The sequence below is a fragment of the Melanotaenia boesemani genome, chromosome 21, assembly GCF_017639745.1.
Source record: "Melanotaenia boesemani isolate fMelBoe1 chromosome 21, fMelBoe1.pri, whole genome shotgun sequence".
NCBI classification, from domain to species: domain Eukaryota; kingdom Metazoa; phylum Chordata; class Actinopteri; order Atheriniformes; family Melanotaeniidae; genus Melanotaenia; species Melanotaenia boesemani.
Window position 1 is genome coordinate 1,882,760 of NC_055702.1, and position 9,136 is coordinate 1,891,895.

Sequence of the window (9,136 nt, forward strand, 5' to 3'; positions counted from 1 at the left end):
GTAGGACGATTAATCGATAAAATCGAATTTTCCGTCTCTTGACGATTTGTTTTATGAAAATCGGGGTTTTTTCTGTAGTTAGCAGCGGACTCGTGCTGCTCTCTACGAGGTGCAGGAGACAACTTCAGCCTGGTGGAGACGACCTACATCCGGGATTATTTCCACAGTGGATCCTGGATGATCGGGATCCAGATGGAAAGAGACCGGATGCAGCGGTGCTGCTTCTCCATGCAGGATGAGAAGCGCTGGAAACGTTAGGAGTTATCAGTGTGTGAATGTGTGTGATGTACATAAAGCGCTTTGGGTAAAAGCGCTAAATACACACCATTTACCACGACAGTACTTTTTAGCTGTCATTCGCTCATATAAATGAATAAACACATTTTTAATAAGTTTAATATGTTTTTAAGAAAGAAAATGAAAAAGTGTTCATGGATAAATAAAAGATTGAGAACCTGTAGCAGAATTAGCTAATGGCAGACATGTTTTCCGTCTCCAGACCCTTCGGGTTTCCACAAACCACCTCCCTTCAGGACGCTGGACCGTCTCCGGCCTTGGTCAGGCGGTACTGGTGGAACTTTTCTACACACCGGAACGTTGGCTTGTGGACACCAACTTGTTTCCTCTCTTTGCGATGGGTTAGAAATGAGAGAAATCTTTCTAGAGTAGGTGTGTGACAAATGTTTTGTGCTCATGTTTTCTGACTTAATTGTAATTTGTGCTTATTGTTGCACTTACAAATCCAGAGTTGCGAGTTATGAACCTTTTGTTCCCACCCTTGCTCCGTCTTTTCCAGCCTCTGCAGCTTCACCTGTTTCCTGTCTTCATGCCAGACTTGGACTGGCTCTCTTGCATCCAAATGAAATCAGTGCTGGCGGTCTCACTTTCATCTCTCTGCTACTTCATTGTAAATCCATAAAGAGAATTACATCAGACAACGTCTGTATCTGTCTGAACAGCAGCCAAATGAGAGGCTGCAGAGGTTTGCTTGGGACTGAGCACATCATCAGCCTTCACTCTCTGGCCTTTTTTAAAACAAATAAAATAAAAATCAGGGAATTTTCTGACGGTATTTCACCCCCACTCTGGGTTGATTTTACGCTCAAGTCTGACGACTTCACTGGTTTTTTCTTCACACGTCTGACAGCAGACAAGTCAAACTGGATTTCAAAGCTCTGCTTTTTGCAGAAATGTGGATCTTTTCAGGATGTAGAAGCTTGTTGAACAGTCGTCCAAACTGGCTTACAGGGAGGAGTGAAGTTATCAGCTGGAGAAAATCTGCAGCAGCAGCATGAAAACTTCTTTTAATAAAACCTGATCATGTAAAGTAGTGTAGGTCTGCATGGTAGTTTCTTATGATGCTGATGTTTTTAATGCCGTTTTCAGTGGCAACTGATTTTAATTCAAAGAAAGTAATTAAAGCATCAACAACGTGCAAATAAAAAACTGGAAAGTCAGGAAATAAAATGCCTTTTGCTCCTCACAGTATAGATATAAACCATTTTTCTTAGATTCAATAAATAAAACAGCTCCAGTTAATAAACTGATTTATTCCAAGTGACGCCAATTTAATGGAAATCCCCAAATAATTAGATTAAGTCAGCAAAGACAAATGACTTCACTGAATTTATGATCTTTTATAGTAAATAAACACATTTCTGTGCATCGGTTTTTAGTAAAAGGATGCATTAAACTACTCTTTTTGTCTTCAGACATGATGTAAATATTAAATAAAATGGATAAAGTCAGCTATATGTGAAAGAGACAGCTCTGCCATATAAATATAGATAATCAGTCCCGGTTTGGAGACATTCAGACCCATAATAACAGTGATAGAGAAAATGAAGGCAAAGAAAATAACGCTGTTCTGGTTTATTTCTCCCTGAAATTACTCCGTATTTAATCTGTTCTACCTCCCAACCGACGCCATCTCTTCACATTTACACACCAACGGTCCGGTTCGGCCGAACAAGTTTAACATTCTCTGCGGTAAAAGAGCCCATTTCATCGGTCATCGGTGCGGTTCCTCCCCGTGGAGATCAAACTGTCGTCGGGCCTGACACATCCACCGATTTCCTCTCCCGCCTCCATTAACCGTCTCCTCCACACGTCTCAATTTTTTATTTTTATTACCAACTGAATCCCCGCGAACCGGGCGGGAGTTAAACAAACTGAGGTGGAAAACGGGTCTACTTACACAGTTCTGCTCAGTCCGGGTCCAGTCAGCGATCCGGGACGCATCAAGCTAGCGAGCGGAAATCCACACCACTTCCGGTTTGTTACAGAATAAAGTAGTGGTGTCACTTCCGCTTGGGCTTCACAGTAAAAGGAAATCAAATTAAATTACGTGAAAATACTTTATCCCAGAGGTAAATTTCAGTGTTGTAGTAATGTCTTTTTCTTTCTAGATATAAAAACAAAAAATTATTTAGAAAAGGAAAAAGAAGAAGACAATGACGGGTAGTACAAGGTAAATAAAAATGGTCTGACTTTGGAAGAATTGGCACTGACTGCATTTTAAAGCTGATTTTTATGTTTTGTGCTCCTGTTAATCTGCAAATGTGAAGATTGAACCCACAAACACACACATGCACCGATTTGAACTGAAACACCCTGAGAGGAGGAAACAACATCTGGGAAATGCTTTTACAAAAGCTAGGGGACTTCCTGGAGGCTTGTGTGTGTGTTGCCTGAAGAAGTTTCAGCAGAGCTATTTTTTTGCGTGATAGTGAAGAAGACAATACGCAGACTGGCTGCATCTTTTCATCAGAGTTTCTTGTTCCTCATGCTTTTGTGTTTCCAGGTTTCTGAGTGAAATAAACATGAGGTGAGCACCAGCAGCAACAGCAACTGCATCATTTTCACCCACTCATTAACAGTCATCAAGATGGAAGGCGACAAGTTCCTCCTCCAACAGTTGTTGCACTTTCAGTTTATCGGGTATATATAAATATGCTGCGGGCATGGAAGATGAAGAAGACTTACAGCTGCTCCTTAAGATGAAGAATACACATAAGTTGTAGAAAAACCACTTTTGCTGTAGCTTTCATAAAGCTTAAGTCAAAACTCAGTATTTTCTGTGTGGAAACAGCAGCTAGACACAAACATCAAATTCAGTTCAGACATGCAAACAGGCATGAGTTTCAAATGCAAAAAAAAAAAAAATTATATATATATATATATATTTATATTAAGTATTTCTTATTTCTTTACTGCTATTTTGTATATATACTGTATATATATATATATATATATATATATATATATATATATATATATATATATATATATATATATATATATATATGTAAGGGAACAGTCCCATCCAACTATTGGCCAATAACCTGTTTCTCCAGCATCTGTCGGCCGTCATAGCAGCTAAGATAAGCTAAGATAAGCTAAGATAAGCTAAGATAAACTAAGATAAGCTAAGATAAACTAAGATAAGCTAAGATAAACTAAGATAAGATAAGGTAAGTGGGCACATGGATAAGGACATGACAGAGACACAGGAAGACTTTGGTAAAGGTACCAGAGGAGCCAAACACCAGCTGCTGGTTGATAGAACTGTCACCCGAGACTGTAAAACCAGGCAGACCAGCCTGTTACTGCCTGGATTGATTACCAGAAAACCTCTGACCCAATGCCGCATACATGATCCTGGAAAGCCTGAAGCTGTATGAGATCAACACACTCAATGAGGCTGTGGCAGACAACTTCAAGTCTCCATCAAATGTGGTACACACCAAGGAGATGCTCTGTCCCCGCTGCTGTTCTGCATAAGCCCGAACCCCCTCACCATTTAATCAATAAGACTGGCTACTGACTCAGAAATGGGCCACCATCAGTCACCTCCTCTACATGGTTGACATCCAGCTGTATGCTAAGAGTGAGAGAGAATTTAGCTCACTGATCCACACCACCAGGTAACAAAGAGAGGGAAGGTAGTCCATACAGACGGCACTGCACTCCCAGAGGGCAGAATAACAGATGTTAAGGAGAGCTACAAGTACCTTGGCATACCACAAGCCAACGGCAACCATGAAGAAGCCAAAAGGAAAGTTGCCACAGTCACATATCTACAACGAGTAAGTCCTGAGAAGTCAGCTCAATGGAAAGAACAAGATCCAGGAAAATACCAGCGATGCCCTGCCAGGGATCAGACACCCTGCTGGGATAATAAGCTGGCCAAAGGAGGAAGTTCAGACCACAGATGTTAAAACATGGAAGATGTTCATGTATGGAGGTTCCACCCCAGGTCCAGAGTTCAGAGGCTACGCAATAAGCTCAAAGAGGGAGGCTGAGGACTAGTGAGCATCAGGGCCGCTATCCAAGATAAAACATCCGAACCCCATGAAAAATAAAACAGGAAGATGGTGGGATGGATGAAGCAGGAGGAAGGTGGATGAGGCAGGAGGAAGGTGGATGAAGCAGGAGGAAGGTGGATGAGGTAGGAGGCGATGGTGTGAATGTTGTGACATCTAGTGGTGCCACATGAAAATCACAGTAAAGTTTAGAAAAATAAATTTATTTCCAGCTCAGTTGTTTCTAAAAAGGAAAACAAAGAAAACAATTTGCTTTGAGAGTAAACTAACTTGTACCCCACATGTATACATCTAATACCCACATGCATACATTTAATACCCATATGCATACATTTAATACCCACATGTATACATTTAATACCCCACATGTATACATTTAATACCCACATGCATACATTTAATACCCACATGTATACATTTAATACCCCACATGTATACATTTAATACCCATATGCATACATTTAATACCCACATGTATACATTTAATACCCCACATGTATACATTTAATACCCACATGCATACATTTAATACCCACATGTATACATTTAATACCCCACATGTATACATTTAATACCCACATGCATACATTTAATACCCACATGCATACATTTAATACCCACATGTATACATTTAATACCCCACATGTATACATTTAATACCCACATGCATACATTTAATACCCACATGTATACATTTAATACCCCACATGTATACATTTAATACCCATATGCATACATTTAATACCCATATGCATACATTTAATACCCCACATGTATACATTTAATACCCATATGCATACATTTAATACCCATATGCATACATTTAATACCCACATGTATACATTTAATACCCCACATGTATACATTTAATACCCACATGCATACATTTAATACCCACATGCATACATTTAATACCCCACATGTATACATTTAATACCCACATGCATACATTTAATACCCACATGTATACATTTAATACCCCACATGTATACATCTAATACCCACATGCATACATTTAATACCCATATGCATACATTTAATACCCACATGTATACATTTAATACCCCACATGTATACATTTAATACCCACATGCATACATTTAATACCCACATGCATACATTTAATACCCCACATGTATACATTTAATACCCACATGCATACATTTAATACCCACATGTATACATTTAATACCCACATGCATACATGTAATACCCACATGTATACATTTAATACCCACATGTATACATTTAATACCCACATGCATACATTTAATACCCCACATGCATACATTTAATACCCACATGCATACATTTAATACCCACATGTATACATTTAATACCCCACATGCATACATTTAATACCCACATGTATACATTTAATACCCACATGCATACATTTAATACCCACATGTATACATTTAATACCCACATGTATACATTTAATACCCACATGCATACATTTAATACCCACATGCATACATTTAATACCCACATGTATACATTTAATACCCACATGTATACATTTAATACCCACATGTATACATTTAATACCCCACATGCATACATTTAATACCCACATGTATACATTTAATACCCACATGTATACATTTAATACCCACATGTATACATTTAATACCCCACATGTATACATTTAATACCCACATGTATACATTTAATACCCACATGCATACATTTAATACCCACATGTATACATTTAATACCCACATGCATACATTTAATACCCACATGCATACATTTAATACCCCACATGCATACATTTAATACCCACGTGCATACATTTAATACCCACATGCATACATTTAATACCCCACATGCATACATTTAATACCCACATGCCTACATTTAATACCCCACATGCATACATTTAATACCCACATGCATACATTTAATACCCACATGTATACATTTAATACCCACATGTATACATTTAATACCCACATGCATACATTTAATACCCGCATGCATACATTTAATACCCCACATGTATACATTTAATACCCACATGTATACATTTAATACCCCACATGCATACATTTAATACCCACATGTATACATTTAATACCCACATGCATACATTCGTACCCCACATGCATACATGAGACTGAATATTAAAAGGTGTAAATTAATCTTAGACCACTTTCCTGAATTTGCTGCCACATTCATGTTAAAATCCAGAACCAAGTGACACCAGTTTGATGTAAGCCACCTACAAATAATGAATGGGTATGCCCTGCTGATCACACCAGCCCAGATTAGACACATTCATGGCAATAATTACATACTTTATTGCCTGTAGGGCCGCATTAACCACCCAGTGTGTAGGATGGATGACCCCTGGTGGCTGTCCTACTTAAAAACAACCTTTGTTATATATCTGTGTTAGAACCCCCCCCCGTCCACGTTTTCCATGCGGTGTATCTCATCAGAGCCAAGTCATCTGCAAAAGCAGTGAAAGATGATGATGATGTTGGTTTCTTCTTCCAGTCTGAATTACACACATCAGAGGCGTTTGTCCTCTCTGAACCATCGTCTCCAAAGAGTTGATGATTGCTGCAGGTCATGTGGCTTCCCTCCTCTTTGTCTTAGCTAGAGTTGATCCTGCTATCTGCTGGATGTCAAAGGCCTAATTGTTTTTACAGAAGGCTCTGCCAGCAAAGATGGCAGCCACTGTGTTGGCTCATTCTTCAAAGCTGCATGATGCCTGGGCCCTCCAGGTGCCCCTGCACAGTTCTGCCAGGTTCTCAACAACCCGCTCTCGCTCAAGGAGCTTTTGGCATCCTTGTGAGAAGCTCAGATCTGTTGTTTATTGTGAGGATATGGAACCCCCTCATGGTACAGCAGCGTTGGTCTGATGGCTGATGCTGGCGCAGGGGCCGCAGCACGCCATGCCGGGACCTGAGCCAGGCTCAGGGCTGTGCAGTCACTCTTGGATGGACTTTTGAGGTTGGAATAAGCGAGGCTTGTTGCCAGAATGACCTGACTGCCCCGAAGAAACAGACAGCCGTGGCAGGGTGCATGTCAACAAGTACTGGGATTGTTTCAGGCAGGCAACCATCAAACATCAAGCCTGATGTTGTTTTTCCAGCTCTCCTCAGAAATATGCAGACGGAAAGCAGATTTCTGCAGGAAAAAGGTCAGTCTGAAGATCCATGCAGAGCCTTCATAGCTTGCTAAAATGCTTGCTTTAGTTATGTGGCTGAAAAATCCAGCAGGGAGGCGGGTCAAACTGGGACTGAAATCAATCCTCCTGCTTCCCACCCACCCACGTCCTGCTGGAAGGACGGATAAAGAATAAATACTGGCATAAATAATATATAAATACATACATAAGTAATATGAAGAAAGACTAATAACAATAAATAGAAATAAACTCCCATGAAGACGTCATAGAAGAGATGTTTGTATGTGTCACCGTTGGGGTTAAAACTAGCAGCAGTCCTGAAACAGATTCATGGCCTCCTGCTGTTTGATGAACGGCTGTTTTAAGTAGAAGCATTCAGATCTGATTCTGAGCTTCAGTTTGCACCATTCAGAGCTTTGTCTAGACACAGGACACACGTGGTGAGCCTCAATTAAAGCTGGCGCACACAACCACTGAGTCCAGGCGCGCAACACACACTCGTAGACTGTATTTAGGCTGAAGCCGATCAAAAGCACTTACATATGAATCCAACTTCATTACTTTGTTGTTGATTCAATAAACTTGAAATATATATATATATATTTATTTATTAGAATTGTATTTATTACTTATTTCACATTACTAGACTGACAACTTAAATTTGATAAACAAATTCAAAAGTATCAAATGTTGTAAAATGAACCTCAGCTGCTTTAAACTCATTATAAATTAAATTTCTACTCATTCAGCCCTGATGTTTATGCATGTGATGATTTTTTTACACATCTCCTATCATATGACTGTTTAGACTCAAGCATCGCCATCTGCAACCAGGTCCTGGAAATAATGGATAAAAAGCCCATTTGCTGGCGTTACTATCATGTCCGTAAAAGGTCAGATTTACTTAATTCCATAATCTAGCCCCAGAACCTCTTTCCAGGGAACACACGAGGGTACCGGAGTCACCAGGGGCACGGTGAAGGTGTAAAACCCTGCATCATAAATGCACATTTGGACAGACTGCTTTCTTTATTTAGGCAGTCAACTCTGGAACACGTTGCCAAATTAAATCAAGCTAATACATAATATGAAATAGTTTACAACAGCGGTTGAATGCTTACAGAAAAACAAAGCTGCTCCCATTCATTCTTCATGTGTTAAAGAGCATTTTGTTTGTAGATGTGTAATGGTTTATGATATGTACTACGGGTTTTGTAGTATGTATTTTTGAGTACTGTGTAAATTTGTTGTATAGTCTGAATACTTGTATATTACTGTGCGTGTTGTACCATGTACCATGTCAATCATTTACCTTTAGTGTTCTGATATATTGTTCATGTTAAAGCCCAACAAGGGACAAGAATAGATAATTAATAAACTATTTGTACAGCATGCTAGTTGCTCTCATTATTTTGAATTCAAATAAAATTCTAATCCATTCTATTCTTTCTTTAATATTTGTTCCTGATTTTATTTTACACGTTTACTTCGTGGCCCTCCTGTTATTCTCTGTCCTCTAACGAGCTACAGAATGTATAATGCCGCATTTACATGCTCTTAAAATTGTAAATGGTCAAATAATCGAGTTTGATGGGAGAACCTGAATGCCGCATTCGTAAGACGAAGATTAATGAATAGATTTTGTGAAGTTCAATTTCTTACACATTAT

The 9,136-nt window shown here is 39.2% G+C and overlaps 1 protein-coding gene across 1 annotated transcript in view; it reads right to left on the reverse strand.

Moving 5' to 3' along the window:
- The window catches only part of plekha1b (pleckstrin homology domain containing, family A (phosphoinositide binding specific) member 1b), a 32,083-nt gene extending 29,817 nt beyond the window's left edge, over positions 1-2,266 (reverse strand). Inside the window, exon 1 of the mRNA XM_041974268.1 lies at positions 2,198-2,266. The gene's annotated coding sequence lies outside the window, so the exon portion shown is untranslated. The remainder of the gene's footprint in view (positions 1-2,197) is intronic.
- Between the last annotated feature and the right edge of the window lie 6,870 nt (positions 2,267-9,136).